Below are 18,080 nucleotides of genomic sequence, written 5' to 3' on the forward strand. Positions count from 1 at the left end.
AATCGACTTAAGTCGGAGACGTCTTAAGTCGGTGTGACATGCTCACACTTACACAATTTAGGGTGACTACTATACCATACCAGCAGAGCAATTGGCTTAAGTCGGAAACGCTTTAAGTCGGTACGATATGCTCACAATCGCATACTCGAGGGTGATCACAACACCCTATTAACGGAATAATCGACTTAAGTCGGCATAGCGTGCTCGTGCATACATGAACTCTATGATGCACCACCTCGACGAGAAATGCCAACTCGATGAAAAGTATTTTCTGTTCGAACGAATCAAAATTTGTCTTCATTACACAATCACTGTGCAGGAGCATTCTCGCAGGGGACCTTGCCAGCAGGATCACCAGAGGGAGAAGGCTTACTCACACCAGCGGACGCGGCAAGAACGTCAGCAACAATGTTGTCAGGCACCACAACACGAGGTCTTTTCATCAGGATTCAACCAGCACGAACAGCTTTGGCCATCGCTTTATCACACATCGGTTTCATGATACCATGGTCATGCTCTAAGACCTTAATGTGGCGACGAGCAATTTCCAACTCCTGCGAAACAAGTTTCTTCGAGGCGCGCAACTATTTGATGATGGAATCTTTTGAAGACAGTAACTTACTAAGACGCGACACTTCAGTCTAGAAAGCCCTCAGCTCAACCCTATGATGGTCAAGCTCTGACATAGTAAAGCGATGACTCCTCTCCAAAGTAGTAAGGGAACTGCTGGCATCACGATATAGTTTATCCAAACTGTCACGGGAATCAAGAAGTCTTCGCATCTCCTCCTACAGGCAAGAAGAGCACTAAACATCGAATTAAAGGCGCGAAACAAAGGCATCAGGAACAGTTAGAAAAATCTACCTCATAGGCTCTCTTATCTGAATCAAGCTGAGCGTTCAAGGAAGAGTTCAGGGTTTGGGCGCCATCCAAGAAAGCAGAAACCTGGTTCAGATCGGCTTGACTCTGAGCATACCTCTCCTCAGCATCAGAGCATCGTCGAGTCATAGCTGGTAAAGAAATAAGGAAAGAGTACAGGAGGTAAAATGAGAGAAGCAATGAGCAGCAAAGAAAGCTATCAATCCACTAACCGATGTTCGAGGCTTTTAGATCATCTATTTGCCTCTAAAGTAGGAGAGGATTCCACTGCAGCAAGGATAAACCGGATCGGGAATAGGGGCATCGCAAGACCTCAACTGGGCCGACACACAGCTCATAACATTCTGCGAACACAAGAATTAGCAAAGGAGCCTATTTGTCAACACAAGTAAAGCAGGGCAAAGGTCAGCTCACCTGAAGGTTAGAAAGGAAAAAGGGAAATCCCAGAGCCGGAGGCATCGACATGCTATCGGACGGTGGAGTACTAACTGAAGCAATATTGAGGGCAGACTCGAACCCCAAAGGAGGATTAGAGCTCACGCCCAAGGCAACACTCAGAGAGACCTCAGCTCCGACAGTAGGCAGTGGATTCCCAGCATTCGGGTCATTGACCTCTAAAATGACCGGACCAACAAGAGCAGTAGGAGGACTTGTCAACACTGGTTCCTCAGACTGAACCGGTGGCAATCCAGCATGAACGTCCATGGAAGCAACCAAGGAGGAGCCGAGCTTGGCACCCTTGGGGGTTGGGTTATCCTCAGCAGCACCCTCGGGGGCTGGGTTATCCTCAGTGACACCTTTAGGGGCTGAAGCACCCTCAATCGTACCCACAGGAGCTGAGAAACTCTGGCATGCAACATTAGGAACCGAGGTGTTCTCATGAATTAGGCCGCCCTCAAAGGTCGAAGAAGCATGGGAAATCGTCCGGGTTATTTCTTGCTCGACTGGATTACTAGCTGAGGGGGTGTCATCTGGGACCTCTGTACGGATGACAGCACCCTCATTTTCGGGAAGCTTCGATAAAAGATCTTCAGGGACAATCTCCTCCAGTGCATGGTCAATGGCAGACATCGTCAACCTCTGGAGACTAACCAGTCCTGAGAGAGCTTGAATTAGGACGTCATCGCTGTTTTTGCTACGACAATTCTCATGAATCAAAGGGGGACTTCCTCTTCATCCTCTTCGTCCTCGTCAGTCACACGTCCACCGACTCTGGTGCCACCACAATTCTCAATATCATCCTCGAGGTTGGCGCTCGCCGAGCCATGACCGAGGACTGGGGTGGTAGAGTCAGTCCCCAGCTCCAAGCCAGACGAACGTCGAAGTCTTTTCTTTCTTTTCTTCCCCTCGGCAGACACAGCTGGATGACCTGTTCGACGCAATCTTTTGCGACAAACACTTCCAGGACTGCAAGGTCCTTCATCCTTGCCGAAGACGTGCCTAGCTGCAGTGCTCGCCGACTCAGTACGGGTAGAGTAAGACGACTTGCCCGCTAGCATACTAAGAACAGCATTCACCTCAGCCTCATCAGTAGTCGTTTGCATCTAGAAATGGGTTTGTCTTTCTTCTTTAGGGAAATTTCGGTATGGAGCAATGAAGGCCTCAATATCTTCTGAAGAGGGTCACACTCTATGGCCTGGACTACCGTCTTGGACAGGCAGGTTGGATATGAACATGGAAATGGGCCTCTATGGGGGAAGATTCTAGGCAGAATACAAAAAGGGAGCACCAGCGTTCGAAACCTTGCCTCTCAACATCGAATCAACTCGACTCAACACGTCCTCCTCAGAAATTCGCTTGTTGGTAATTCGAGTAGGGTCATTAACACCAGTGTACAGATAGGCAGGGTACACTCTATCCTTCAAAGGTTGAATGTTCTTGAAAACAAAGTCAACAACAACAGCTTTAGCAGTCAAGCCTCTGTCCTTCAACGCACATATCTCTGCAAGTAGCACCCTGCACTCAGCAAGCTCTGAATCTGTGGGGACTCCTGCCCAGCTAGGCATTCGGACATCGGGTTGTGTCCCTGATCGAGCAGGAAGTGACTTGTTATGATTTTCCATAGTAAACCACTCGAAGTGCCATCCCTTAATACTGTATTTCAAGGGATGTCGATATACTCAGCTTTCCTGCCTCGGCGAAGTTCCAAGCTAGCACCTCCAACAAGCTGATGCTGCCCTCCAGCCATCCCGGGCCAACAATGGTAAAGGTACTTCCAAAGCCCAAAGTGTGGAATAATTCCAAGGAAAGCTTCGCAAAGATGAACAAACACAGCAATTTGAAGCACAGAATTGGGATTTAGATGAGTGAGGTTCAGAGAGTAAAAATCAAGAAGACCGCGAAAGAAGGGAGAAACTGGCAGGGCAGTCCCCGGATGAGAATAAGCATGAAGATAACCGCCTCATGAGTATCCTCAGTTGGGACAGTAACTCCGCGCTAGATCCGCCAAGAACATAATTCCTTCGGCGGTAGAACACCAATCTCAACAAGATGCAGAAGGTCAGCCTTAGAAACAACAGAAACATGGTTACCAGCGAAAGGGAGTTAGCTGTTGGGATCGATTGCAGGGATGTATAGGATAGTGGCACTCTGTTTTCTTTTCCTCGCCATCGTGATTTTTCAAACGACGCGAACGGAATCAGGAACTCAAAAAGCTAGAGAGCGGTGGAGGAAAAAACAAGAACTAGGGTTCAGAGCTCAAGAAGACGTCAACAGAAGTGTGGGTTGGCATGTTAAGTCGGGCGCAAAGTGGCAGGACGATAGCTCGGGAGAAGTCTTGGTCGCAGCAAAGCAAGCATCACTCGGGCATTACCTCTAAAATGCTAGTGAACCGTCAGATACAAGAGCACAATACGTAGCAACAGATTGGCACAAAAGCAGGGTTTTCATTCACAGGGGGGAGATCATTACAAAATTGAGACCGACTCATCATTAGTCGGCCTCCCACCCCTCGATCATTGCATTACATTACATTACTACTTAGACTACACTACACTACTAGCTAAACTACATTATTCTACTACTAACTACAACTACGCTATACTAATATTTAAGCTGGCAGCATTATGCCACCAGCCTTGCCGTCGTCGCCGTCGTCGCCTTTGCCGTCGTCGCCCTTGCCGTCGTCACCCTTGCCGTCGCTGTCGTCGCCGCCGCCTTCGACATCGTCGTGGTCGCCGCTGCCCTCGCCACCGTAGTCGCCACTACCCTTGTCGTCGTCATAGTCGCTGCTACTGTCGCCCTCGTCGTCACTCCACTCCTTGGAGTCAGAGGAGTCCTCCACCTCCTCCGAGGATGCCTCCTTCGAGTCGTCTGACCCACCAAGCCTGGCGCTCGATGGATCGCCAGTACGCCCGCGCTGCAACGGACAACCCCATGGAGTTGTCCGAGTCCTCGGAAGACGCCATGGGGGACGCGGGAGCAGGCGAGCGATCGTACTCGGAGGAAACTTCCTCCGAGTACTTTGAGTCCCCGAAGTCCTCCGAGGGAGGACTCAGGGGGCGCTTGCGCTTCCCATCAGCACGGTGACGCCCTCTCTTGCCCTTCTTGCTCCCTGCCATGGTCCACACAGAGGGAGGAGAAGTAAAGAAGAAGGAGAAGACAAGTGATCAAGAGCGAGTAAAGAAAGCAGCTGAGGCGGGCGGGCTATTTAAAGAGGCCGGGGGGCGAACGTCCACTTCCTGCCCCGCTCACCGAACAGTCATAAGAATTCAATAAGCAATTTAAATCGCCTGAAAATGAGTTAGGTGTCTGGCGTCGTTTCGTGTAACACGGCACCAGATGGAATCAAAAGTCAACCGTTCAGGCAAAGCATTACACCTTTCCGTCATGTCAAGTTACTACTTCAGGACAACGCGATAGACACCTTTTGCGGGGCAAACACCCTTTGGGCACACCCATTGGGTGTACCGCCGATTTTCTGAAGCAGCGATACCTGCAACATATACGCAATGAATATACCGCAACAAAGGGGAAGATTGGCTGAAATGGGAGGATGTCCAACTGCGGTTACCAAAGCACAAGTCCAATCAATAGAAGCATTAAAGTACGCGGCTGTGTGGTGTCCATCCAAGGGCTTCCTGTTTTGACCGACTGGATTTCCAACTCATCACCGATCAAATTGATTCCAGACCAAACAAGATACAGACAAATGTCGTCACCAGGTTATTCTAAAAAATCATTTTGAAAAAAGCATAAGATGAAGACATTTGAATTGATTATTCAAAATCAACTCAAAGCTCGGGGGCTACACCCATTGGCTTCGGTGCACCCAACGGATTCACAATAATTTGAAGCCAAGTGTTGATTTCAAAAGCATAAGATGAAGACCTTTGAATTGATTATTTCAAAATCAACTCAAAGCTTGGGGGCTACACCCATTGAGTGCACCTCCGGTGCACCCAACAGATTCACAATACTTTCAAGTCAAGTGCTAATTTCAAAAGCATAAGATGAAGACCTTTGAACTGATTATTTCAAAATCAACTCAAAGCTCGGGGCACACCCATTGGGTGCACCTCCGGTGCACCCAACGGACTCACAATACTTTGAGGCCAAGTGCTGGTTTCTAAAGCATAACATGAAGACGTTTGAATTGATTTTCTCAAAATCAACTCAAAGCTCGGGGGCTACACCCAATGGGTGCACCATCGGTGCACCCAACGGAGGTATAAACATTTCAAGTCATACTATGAGCCCACAAGCAGGGACCAGGAACCTTTGAATCGATTATTTCAAAATCAACTCAAAGATTGGGGGCTTATGGGGGACAGATATCCCTCGGGTCCACTCGGGGGTGAAACCTCTGCTTGGGGCCACATACCAGTCGCCCCACAGGAACGCCATGTCGTGTGCCGGGCAAAGAGAACGACGGAAATGGGCCGACCCAGGAGGCGATGGGCCCACGCCCGGATTACTCGTGGCTTGGGCGTGATTCCGTTGAAGTTGTTCGCTTTTTCCGCGCCCGACATCCTCAAACGCCGGAGATGGCTCGAAGCGGAGGCGTCGTTCATCACCTTACTTTTCGTGTCCATCTAGGACTGTTGGTTTATACATGGATCCTATTCTAGACTAGAATAGAACACGTATCTACGATTTTCCCATCCAAGTAAGCCATGGTGAAGGAAGGTTAAATCTTGTCTAATATATATAAACTTGACCTTTGTTGGTTCATACATACCTTTTCATTCCTGCTAGTAAGGCATTCCAGGTTTGATCAGTGCTTTTCTCGAGGAAGATCAAGATCCAGCTCTAACCATAGTCGGTTCTGCCGGTTTAAGTTTCAGGGCAAGTTTCTTGTGTGGGTGGATACGGTGTGTATATAACCAAGGGGGATCCCCATCACTATCATCTCAATTTAGCACCTCACCACTTGTAAACACCTCCCACATACAAAGTCATCACAGGAAGTAGGGTATTACGCTTCTCAAACAGCCCGAACCTGCTGAAACTCGCTCGACTCTCTTTTTTCTCGTGCCCCCGGCACGAATCATCGAGTTACAATCCACGACATCATCCTACCCAAAAGCACCATAAGGGTACCTCGGATGTGCGGTCGGACACTAAACGCCGATATATATGAGTTTAGATCGTATTTGAATAAGTATCACATTTATGTAATGCAATAGATAGAAACGGGTAGCAATGCACGATTTATGTTTAAAAACGATTTATGTTTAAAACCGAGTTGAGATGCACTGCGAAGACGAGAGATTGAAATGTTGATGGCCCTGTCCGAAAACATCCCAGTGAGACTGGCCGACGTGTCCAAGCTATAAGCCTATAATGACAGTGGCAGCTTCAAAATTTATATACGTATTGTTTCTTCCCTTTGAACTATAAATTGATCAACTAGTCTTCATTAAAGAAAAAACATAGAAAGGACAGTTGACCAACTGTACGACATACACGTCATACGGGGCGATCAAGTCCAAAAGTTAAGAACGGGCGAGACAAGGAAGCGTACATGGATGGTCCTGCCTAGCTTAGCAACTGGAGAAGAATTGGTGAACATCTCGTAAGGATTTTCTAGCAGTGTTATTTACTCGCAAAATACACAGCAAAAGAAAAAACCGCTGCATAAGCATAATTTGATTCCAGTACTAATATTCCCTACTCACAATCATTCAGGTCATCAAATCAGTGAGGCCATGTTCGTTTCTCCAGGAATGGTTGATCAAAACTTATATAAATTAGAAAAGCAATGTGACTCAGAATCGTTCTGGGTCACCAACCGAACGGCCCCTCCGCGATCTGGCAGCTGATGGCCGTCGTCTACAAAACTATGCTAGGCAGCTCTTGTGGGCCAACCAAACGACTGTTGGCCACCGTCGGCTCACCGTCACTCTCCACCCGGACAGGGCGGAGCAGCATCCCCTGTTAGCCGCACCAGATAGCTTTGCCCTGCCGGCTGCGAACTCACGTATCTCGTCGCAGCAGTTGCCGTTGTTACATCACTGGCACCGACGGATGGATGGTCCGGCTCGCTGGTCGACCGAAGATTGTTCAATGCACTCAGGTCCAGGTTGGGGAAGACGGAGCACCGGCACCGTGGGCACTTGACATTCAGCCGGAGCCACTGGTCGATGCACTCCACATGGAAATTGTGCGCGCATGGGAGCCCACGGACCTGCATGGACATGGATTGGGTTGGACCCATGAGGATAAGTAACTATTAAGAGCCTGTTTGAATCCATTAGTGCTAATAGTTAGCATAGCAGGTGGAGATCCAAATAGCTAATAGACCCGCTAACTATTAGCAAGTAAAGGTGCTCATAATTAGTTTCTTAGTAGCTGCTAATAGTTCATATATATCTCCAACTACTATCCATATACATAGATTTGATTATACATCTACATATAGCGTATATCTAATAAGTGCCTAGAAAAGCTAAAACAGCTTGCAATTTGGAGTAGAGGGAATATTTTTTAGCTGTTAGTTAACAACTAAGGCCCTGTTTGGAATTGTAGTATTTTTGCAGTTTTAAAATAATATTATGGTATTTGATGATACTATATAGTATTGGAGCTCAAAATGTGTTTCGTTTGTACAGTCAAAACTCAGTTTTAAATATCATGGTTTACCCAAAACTGTGGTATTTTTGGAGTTTTCGAAACTCCACTCAGGACCTCAGTTTTCTTCTCTTCTCTCTACATATACTTTGTTTTTCCAATAGAACCAAACAAATCTCGGTTTTAAGCAATACTGTAGTTTTACTGTGGTAAATCAATACCGTAGTATTTATGTCAGGTACAATTGTAAACTATGGTATCTTAAAACTACAGTATTTCAAAACTGCATTCCCAAACAGGCCGTAACAGCTTTCCAAAATGATACAAATTATGTTATTTTGTCTTTTCTAGGCACATAGTTTTGCTATACATAGTATATACAAAAACTATGTACCTAGAAAAGCCAAGACAACTTATAATCTATAACTGAGGAAAACTATTAGGGCTTGTTTGGATGTATGGGGATTGGAGGAGATTGAGGGGCATATAATCCCTTGGTAGTCAAATAATACACATGCATCCAAACAGGCCATTTTAGCGACTTGTAATCTCGAACTGAGTAAAACTATTAGCACTAGTGGATGCAAACAGGGCCTAAATTAGTTGATGTCGGAATAAGGCTATAGGAGTTCATTTTACCTCATTGCCAACATGAAATTCTTCAAGGCAGATGAGACACTCACTACAGTCCGTTGGAACAGCTTTCAGCCTGAACTTCGGAAGCTCTTGAATCAGTGCCTCAACTGCTTCTCTCTGCACAAAAAGGATCCCTCAAAATTCTATGTATAATCCATTGAAGGAAATTTTGGCTCTAACATAATGCTAGTATAAAATAGAGCAGATATAAGATGAGGTAAATGCTACTCTAATGGTGTTCTATAACTGTAATTACAAGAGTTTCAGTTTATTTCCCAAGGAATATCGAAGAGCAGTAGAAAATTCAAACATTCAAGCAAGGAGCTTCAGCATTGATCTTCTAGCCTTGAATGAAGGTCCTAATCAGGTACCCTGAACAATAGTAAATGTTCCACGAATCTCTAGCCCCTGAACGTTTCGGTCACTTTGTAGAATTACCACATTGCTCTTTTTCCATAGAATTACACAATTATCATTTCTAACAGCCAAGAAAATGCATAAATTTGCTCATCTAGACCAAACTGACAATTAAAAAGTCATGCCACCATTGAATCTTACAGCTAAGCTTATATGGAAATACTTTAGCCATAAAGTATAAACTTGTGCAAGAGCACCTGAATTAGTTCACCTGAGCTGCAGTTAAATAAAGACCAGGATGATATGCAGTATCTTGGCCCACTCTCATTTCCAGGCCAACAGCCTCAAATGCCCAGTCAGGAACACGGATCATATCAACCAAAACCTGCACAAACACCGAAATATATGACACCAGAAACACACTCAATTATGAAACATGTACATCCAACCAAAATACACAATATTGCGCAAGAAAACAGCAGCCTAGCCGTGGAAGAAAAGCAAAGCAACACTTCCGTGCACCAATAGCCAAAAAAATTCTTGCATTTGTACATTTAACCCCCAATAAATTTCATATAACTATGTTATGTAGCTATACTCTGAATAAAGTTGAAGTATGATGTGCACTAAAATATTATAGGGTGTATAAGTTGGACTTGATATGAAAACCAATGTTTTCAAGTCGTCCGATTAATCGCGACTAATTACCCAAGTCGGTTTGTACCAATCGCGATTAATTGTCAAGTCGTCTGACTAATCGTGATTAATCACCCAAGTCTCTAGAACTGACTAATCGCGATTAATTGTCAAATCGCGACTATTAAGTAGCTAGAACTGTTGGAATATAATAAGTGAATTGTCCGTCTCTTCCTATCAGCTTAAGATTTTGGGTTGAACTGATTTGCAACTTAATATGGTATCAAAGCCAGATGTATGAGTTTGAATGATGGTTAGTGCAATTAAAAAAAATTGTTCATCGCTCCTGTTCCACGTCTGCGACCCAAAAGAGGCTCGACGTGAAGGGGGTGTTGGAATATAATATAATGAATATAATATAAGTGAATTGTCCGCATCTTCCTATCAACTTAAGCTTTTTGGTTGAACTGGTTGGTGCATGCAACTTAATAAGAATGACAAGCAAATCGTCCGACTTGAAAACTTTGATGAAAACACTACCAAAAATGCACGAAAAGGTTTGATACTCTCCAACTGCAGTGCCAACAACTTATTTTATATTGAAACACGATGCATGGGAAATAGAGAAAAAGCATTACCCCATATTCAGAGACTGGAATTCCTTGTTGTGCTCTCTGTTGAAGTGCAATCCTTCGGTTTAACCACTACAAAATAATACACATAAATTGCATCTACCCAAATAATCCTCAGAATGATCAAAGCCACAGTAATAAAAAAAGTCAATAATGCCTCCATATGAGACACTTCTGCAGGAACATGCCTTTATCATATGTCACATTGCATAGTTAAATGTATAGTGAAAACTCAAACAAATAAACAACATCTATAGTATTTTTGTTAGTATGTGAGATACCGGCATCTACGTGTTGGACCCAAGTGACTACGCATATAAAGCATATCATTTTCGTTGAGTAGAAGATAATCATCAATATAGCAAGATTAAAGATTTTACACAACAGTGGATCGGTAACATCTCATCCTTCTAGTGAATCCAATGAAATTGTATCATTGTCAGCACAAAGTTCATCTAAGCACGGTTGTGCCCATTAGTATAGAGTCATCAGTGTGCCTTATGAGTATTGTTTGGAATGAGGCATGGTCTAGTCCTACCCTGTCCCCCCATCCCACCCCCTTGTAAAAAGACCCTAGTTGTAAAGGCTAAGGGCCAGTGCATAAACCAAATCATGATCATAATCGAAGTATGGTGTGTCCTATGTATGATCAGAGACCGTAGATGTGTAGAGCTCGTCAAGACGATTTTGATCGACTGATAGATTGTCTCGTTTGGGTTTCGAATCAATATTCAAAGTACCAAACGATTTGGGTCGTTGATGGTTAGGGTTGGGGGACTTTTCTTATTTTCTTTCTCCCTAAGTCGCTGCCCTCTGGTTTTCTTCCGTGAGTTCTTCACACACGAAGCACATTGTGCCTCTTCCTCTTTCACGTAACTAAGGGGGAAGTCGTCCCCCCTTCTATGAAGTATCTGAGTTTTGAAGTTAACTTGCTCATATTCTGTTGAAGATGATATTTGTTATGGATATAGAGTTATTCTCTATATATCATAAATTGGTTGTGAATTCCATTTCTGTTGGAAGAAAGATGATATACCATTGAAGTATGCGGTTTATTACATTCATTATATGCATTCTATTCTCCATTGTTATTGCATTGAAGTTATGTCATGACCTATGGTCTTGACCGTACCAGTATTGTATTTGTGTGATCCTGAAGCTATGTCAAGCCTTATGACTGGACCGTAGTGGTACTACATATACGTGATGAAGTTATTGCATTGAAGTTATGTCATGTCCTATGTCTTGACCATACCGGTACAGCATCTTCATGACATGGCTCCATAAATTACTAGGTATGAAGGTAGAAGAAAGCATACATCACACTCATATGCATTCATGTGGGGCATTTAAAGCGGATATGTATTTGTGGTTGTGAAGTTCTACCTTTTATCATGCAATGTAGTGTATATGCTTATAATTTAGTTGTAGTCTAATTCAATGGAAGAGGTGCATTATATATTTAATTATTCTGTAAGTACGAAGTTTACATGACTTGTTAACCAATTACTTGTTGAGATGTTTTCATCTCACCATTGCTTTATTTATTGTTTTCGGGTGTATGATGTTTGTCTTTGGGAAAATAGTAGCACATTTACACTTCACCGTTTAAACAATTTATGTTAATAATTCAACTATTTTCATGATAATAATAACTTTTTGGTGGATGTTTAAGCTTGGCATGATGGTATAGTTTATTTACTTTTAATATGGTCGATTTATATTTATAATAGTAGCTGAGTTGGTTCGGTGGTCTGAGTAGCACTCCTCAGGTCCTGGGTTCGACTCCCCGTGAGAGCGAATTTCAGGCTGAGGTTAATGAAGTCACCCATTGGTTCCCTTGGTCGGCATGGGCGAACTGGCCTATGGTGGGTGGGCCCATGTGTAAGGGGTTGTTCGTGTGGGTTGGGCCTCAAAGCACGGGTCGTGGGAAACCCTAATCTGATACCATGTAAGATTGTGTAATGCTTGATGTATTGCATAGAGAAGGGGTACATATATAGAGACACATCACCGGGCGGTGGTCGACGGGATGGTCCAGTACGCCGGCCGACTCTACTTACCGTCATCTTCACCGCTGCTTCAGGAGCTGCTGGCAGCTATGCACGCCGACGGCCACGAGGGGGTCCAGCGCACGCTGCATCGCCTTCGATGTAACACCCCAGGTGTTACTTAGGGTTTTTCACTCAAGACTATACAAGTAAGCCCATCATCACATGTGACTTAAGTTGGGAAAAAGTACACCAAATTTGGAGCTCAAGATCCTAAGTAAGTGCAACCTATCTTAGATGTCATGCCTTGGCTTACCATGTACATTGAAGGGGGAGAAATTGCCCAAAACCCTAATGCACCCCCTGTGCATAATTGGAGTACTATAGGTAAGTATGACCAAAAAGTTATGAAAACCACTTGATCATGTCTTGGGCCAATTATACAAGATGTAGTGCACTTAATACCGTACAAGTAATAGTAAGAAAGTAACCCCAAAAAGATTTCAAAAAAACCCCAAAAGATTCACAAAAGGGTTGAACATAAGAGAAAAATCAGAATTCTTCTAAGTCCAAAACCACCCCCTTTCCAAAGATCAAACATGTTCACCTTGATCCCAAACTCCACTTGGCCCAATTGACAAAGTGGCGCCAAAATACCTCTAGAACACCCTGGAAAAGTTTGAACCCAACCCTAAGTCGTTTGACACGACTTGGCACAAGATTTGTCTCGGTTTGGACAGCTAGGACAAAGACAACTTCCCACCCCCATATCTCTCTAACCCGACCACATCTCCCCTTGGAACTCACATGAACTAGGTAGCCCTAGGTGAAGGGAAGAGATCTCTCACAGGTCTTAGGGCAAGATTCGTACGTTTTGGCCGCTCAGCAGAGGGTAGAACAAGAACAGAAACAAAGAGCCACATGTTCGACGCGCTCTGAGCTCGCCAGAGCACGCCCGACGCACGCCCCCGCGTGCCCCGCGTCGCGCCAAAGCCGAGCCGGCGCCGTTGCCCGCGCCCGCGCCTATAAAGCCCCCAGAGACGTCGACCATACTCCTCCGCGCGCGCTCGACCTCACCGGAGCCAGAGATCACCGGCGTTTGCCCTGCAAACGGCGTGCCCGCGGCCACCCGAACCCCCGCCACCGTAGACCGGCCAGCAGAGCCTCTCTCAGCCGCGTCCGACCCTCGGAGTAGACCGTGCATGCCTCGGTGAAGCTCCCCGAGCAAGGAATTGGACCTTGCCTCGCCAGAGAAGCCAGTCCACGATCGCCGGGCTTCACCCGATCGCCGGTGAACGTAGACCGGTTAAGTCTCTGCACCATTTTCCGATTCCCTGCGCGCATAGCCTCTACGTCATCCCTTGGAGCTCATCGTGCCGTTTAATTGAACTAGATCGCCGTGGTTAGGCCGGAGCACTCGTCGCCGACGAGTTCACCCGCCTGCGCACGTGGACCGGTCGATTCCGGCCACCACCGCCGTCGAGCCGTACCTCGCTGTGACCGCCAGGACCTCCCGAAGCGAACCCCGCCCCTCGCCAGACCTCTCTCGCCGTCGGTAAACCGCGCCGCCCTTTTCCTTTCCGCGGTTACTGTTTACATAAGGGGAAGGACCTCGGGAGAGAAGAAGAAAAGGCCAGGGGGTTTTGTGCGCTGTCAGTGACTCAGGGGAATAGTGGCGCAGGGGTATAACTGAAGGAATTAGTTTAGTAAGAACCCAGGGTCTTCGATGCAAAGTAGTTTTCCAGGAAACCTTTTAAATATTCTGATTTAAATCCAAACATAACTTGAAAAATTCATAACTTCAGTTTGGTTTACCCAAATCGAGTCAAACCAATTTTGCCAGATCCTAAATAATGTAAACTACTTAGGAAAAATATAAAACCCCTAAGTGTTACAGAAAACTTTAAAGTTTTGATTTAAATGATTAACTGGTCAAAAGCTAAAAGAAATAAGGAAAAATAGCTACACTATTAGACTGGGGTTAAGAAAATTTAGAGAAATACTTAATCACTTCCTAACCTATTTAAAAAATAATAAACCCCTCTGTATACCAAGTTAAGGTAGAGTTAACCATTTAAATCATTTTTAGCCTTTTTAGCCTAAAGTTAGAGAAAATATTAAAGGTAGTTTAATATAAGAACCAGGGAGCACCCACATTTTTGTTAGCTCCCTTATTCAGTGTAATTCACTAGAAAATTTATTATACCCTTGTTTAGTGCAAAAGAAAGGAGATACCTTTTAATTTAGAAAAACCAGGAAACCCTAGAAAAATAACCCTGAGGAGAAAACACCTCAAACCTTGGGATAACTAATGTTTTGTTATTATGAACATAGGAAAAATATGAAATCTGTTGTTTGATATTTTTCAAATAACAAGTTAGTTATAAACACCTTTCTGGCATAAAACTTTAGAAATTCACAACTAAATATCCAGTAGGCCTTTTTCTGTGATTTTTAAGACAGAGGCCTAATATCACCTATGTATTTGGAAAAAAAATAAAATTTGGTACAGAAACCTTACTTAAATCACAGCTATAGTGTAAAGTGCCCTTTTAAAACTTGTTTTTGTTAATTTTGCACAAGTAATATCTTAATCAGTATCCACCTCAAATTTATAGGACAGACTGCAGTGACAAATAGTAACCCACTGTAATTTTTATAGAATTTTTGAGAAAAGTTAAATCACTGTTATAGTTCAAACCTACCCCAAAAGCATAAATAGAAAAAGAAAAAGAAATTAATAGTGGAGACTAATGTTACCCTAACTAAACCAGCAAAACCCCTTGAGTACCCACTAAAACATTTAAGGGGCATTCCAAGTCTCCATCCATTATGCTTAGGCAAGAAACTCAAACCTAAATTGATAGGCCTAAAACCCTAAGAGCCTCTTATAACAAGAAAACCCTAAATGATTAACCAACTTAGTTTTTCTACACTAAGGCATAATTGCTATTAAATTCTACATATCATAGCATGCATATATCTTATTCATTGCATTCGATAGATTGCAACCTCGCGGACGGAGAGTACATCCTCGTGCCAGAGCAAGGAGTTGCTCAGGAGGTAGCCCCGGATCCAGCACCAGAGCCTACCCCAGAGGATCTGCCTGTCCCAGCTTTGGAAGGCAAGCCCCGGTTTTATGCATAACCTGTTCTATACGATATTTTACTACACTTAATGTTTGTAGGCTTGTATTGTGCACTTAAGTGTAGGAGTTGATTGAAACCCTAGTTGCATGAACTCAGGAATCCTTGTTGAGATGGATACTAGTATGCTAGGTCGAGTAGCTGCTTTATTAATTAGGGATCTCGGTAGAAGTCGAGTGATTTTTCTAGCACTCGCGCGAGGTCAAGAATTGGTTGTATCCATTTTGATATCGTAATGATAATAGTCTGTGGACAACGGTCCATGGGGATGCGTTGTCTACGAGACGGGAATTGGAATAAGGATTAAGGTGTGGTATCGTGTGTCAAGCGTTTGAATGTACTAAGCACATGCCGAGAAATATGGTAAATCGGTAAGCCTAGTACCTGAGTGAACCTGGCAGTGGACATATCCCCTCACGCGACCTGAGACGTGGTCTCCCATTCCAGTTATGGTGGGTGCAAGTGCGGTCACTGCACGACGGCAGTCGAGGTCAGTGAGGCATTGCACGCCAAGGTGGTGAGCCCTGATCTGCTGACGGGGAATCGATGGGGACGGTTGATGTGTGTGGGGACGGAGTGCCTCGCCACGTCGTGTGTTTAGGTTTACCTTGCAAGGTTTAAAAACTCGATTCGAATTGTCTGCTTCTCGCAGCTAATGAGACTACTTGATCCATGCTGCTACATTGAGTAACAAGTGAAAATGAGATGACTTGGCAAAAGTTGTTGATTGCTAAATGTTTGATACCATGTATGATTAGATAGGTATACATTTAGTCTTAAGAGAGTCACACTAAAACTTGACAAAGCTAAAACTTGATTAATAAACTCAGCTAGTGCTTTTGGCAACCAAACCCCTCAGCCAAACAGCTGCATGTCTAGAGGTAGAGGAGTAGACTCCTCACACCGGGTAAGTCTAGCTGAGTATTAGTATACTCAGCCTTGCTTGTGGCATAATTTTACAGGTTCTCTGGAGGACATGGTTGTTGGAGTGACTTGGTCGTCCATCTTGCCACCGGGCTGGACAGTCGAGTGGGACCCTACCTCGGCTGAGGAGGAGCATGAGGAGTGATGGGACAGGCTTCCCCATCTCTCTGTTTATTTACCGTTAGTTTTATTCCGCTGCATTCCGAACAATGATGACTACTTTTGCAAAAACTCCGATGATAATGTAATAAATTTAATACTCCTTAATGTATGGTTTTATGTTTTATTGTATTTGCTCTGTGTCTCACCATCGAGTGAGTACGTGGTACTTGATCCTGTTGGTGGCCTCGTCGGACTAGATCCGAGGGATTGACGGGTTATTCCCATTTAAGTGTGGTCTAGCCTCTAAGGCGGGACTTAGGCACTTAAGTTGGAATAATTCGGGCGGTTCCGCCACATTCGACGCGACTTTCACTTTCCTAACATGAAGCAGGTGGTCCAAGACTATGTGCAGGAGTGCCCTACCTGCCAGTGCCACAAGTCCGAGCACCTACACCCGGCCGGGCTCCTACTTCCCCTTCCGATCCGGCAGGGAGTTTGGACAGACGTGGCGTTGGACTTCGTCGAAGCCCTGCCCCGAGTACGTGGCAAGTCCGTCATCTTGACAGTGGTGGACAGGTTCAGCAAGTACTGTCATTTTATTCCGCTGGCACACCCATATTCAGCGGAGTCCGTGGCTCAGGCGTTCTTCGCGGAAATTGTCCGCCTCCATGGGGTGTCGCAGTCCATGGTGTCGGACCGCGACATCGTGTTCACCTCCAAGTTCTGGCGGGAGCTCATGCGACTGATGGGGACCAACCTCCACATGACATCGGCCTTCCACCCTCAGTCGGACGGCCAATCCGAGTCGGCGAACAGAGTCATCACCATGTACTTGCGGTGCCTCACGGGTGATCGACCACGACAATGGCTGCAGTGGCTTCCGTGGGCAAAATACTTCTTCAACACCGCCTACCAGAGCTCCATCTGTGACACGCCATTCCGGATCGTCTACGGACGCGATCCTCCATCCATCCGGTCCTATGAGCCGGGGGACACACGTGTTGCTGTTGTGGCCAGGACCATGGAGGAACGCGAGGAGTTCCTCGCTGATGTGCGCCATCGTCTGGAGCAGGCTCAGGTCGTCCAAAAAAAGTACTATGACCAGGGACATCGCGCCGTCACATATCAGGTGGGCGAGTGGGTGCTGCTCTGCCTCCGCCACCGGTCCCCTGCCTCCCTCAACACCGACACCACCAGCAAGCTAAAGCCTCGGTTCTATGGGCCGTACCGAGTGTTGGAGATCATCAACGAGGTCGCTATCCGCCTAAAGCTACCGGCACGAGCCCGTATCCACGATGTATTTCACGTGGGCGTCCTCAAGAAGTACCAGGGCACTCCTCCACAAGCTACGCCACCACTGCCCCCGCTTCACCATGGAGCCGTCACCTTGGAGCCAGCCCGAGCCGTCAAGAACAGGATCGCCCGCGGAGTGCGCCAGGTACTCATTCAGTGGAAGGACCAGTCCCCAGCATCAGCGACTTGGGAGGATGTCGACACCTTCAGCGCCAAGTTCCCCACATTCCAGCTCGAGGACGAGCTGCCTCTCGAGGAGAGGAGAGATGTCATGTACGGGCACACGTACGCCAGGCGCAGAAGAGCCCGCGACGTGCGTCGTGCGGCTGAGCGAGCAGCAAGGGCGCAGGAGCAGCAGGCAATCAGCTAGGATGGAAAGTACCTAGCTGATTAATCATTTCCCCATTTTGAATTGGCTAGGATAGAAAGTATCTAGCTGATTAATCATTTCCCTATTTTGAATTGGCTAAGAT

At 45.5% G+C, this 18,080-nt stretch overlaps 1 pseudogene; it reads right to left on the reverse strand.

Annotated features, from left to right (window-relative positions):
• Positions 1-6,942: 6,942 nt before the first annotated feature.
• The window catches only part of LOC103635247 (E3 ubiquitin-protein ligase SIS3-like), a 35,376-nt pseudogene continuing 24,238 nt past the window's right edge, over positions 6,943-18,080 (reverse strand).

Source organism: Zea mays, chromosome 8 (assembly GCF_902167145.1).
Source record: "Zea mays cultivar B73 chromosome 8, Zm-B73-REFERENCE-NAM-5.0, whole genome shotgun sequence".
Lineage (NCBI taxonomy): Eukaryota > Viridiplantae > Streptophyta > Magnoliopsida > Poales > Poaceae > Zea > Zea mays.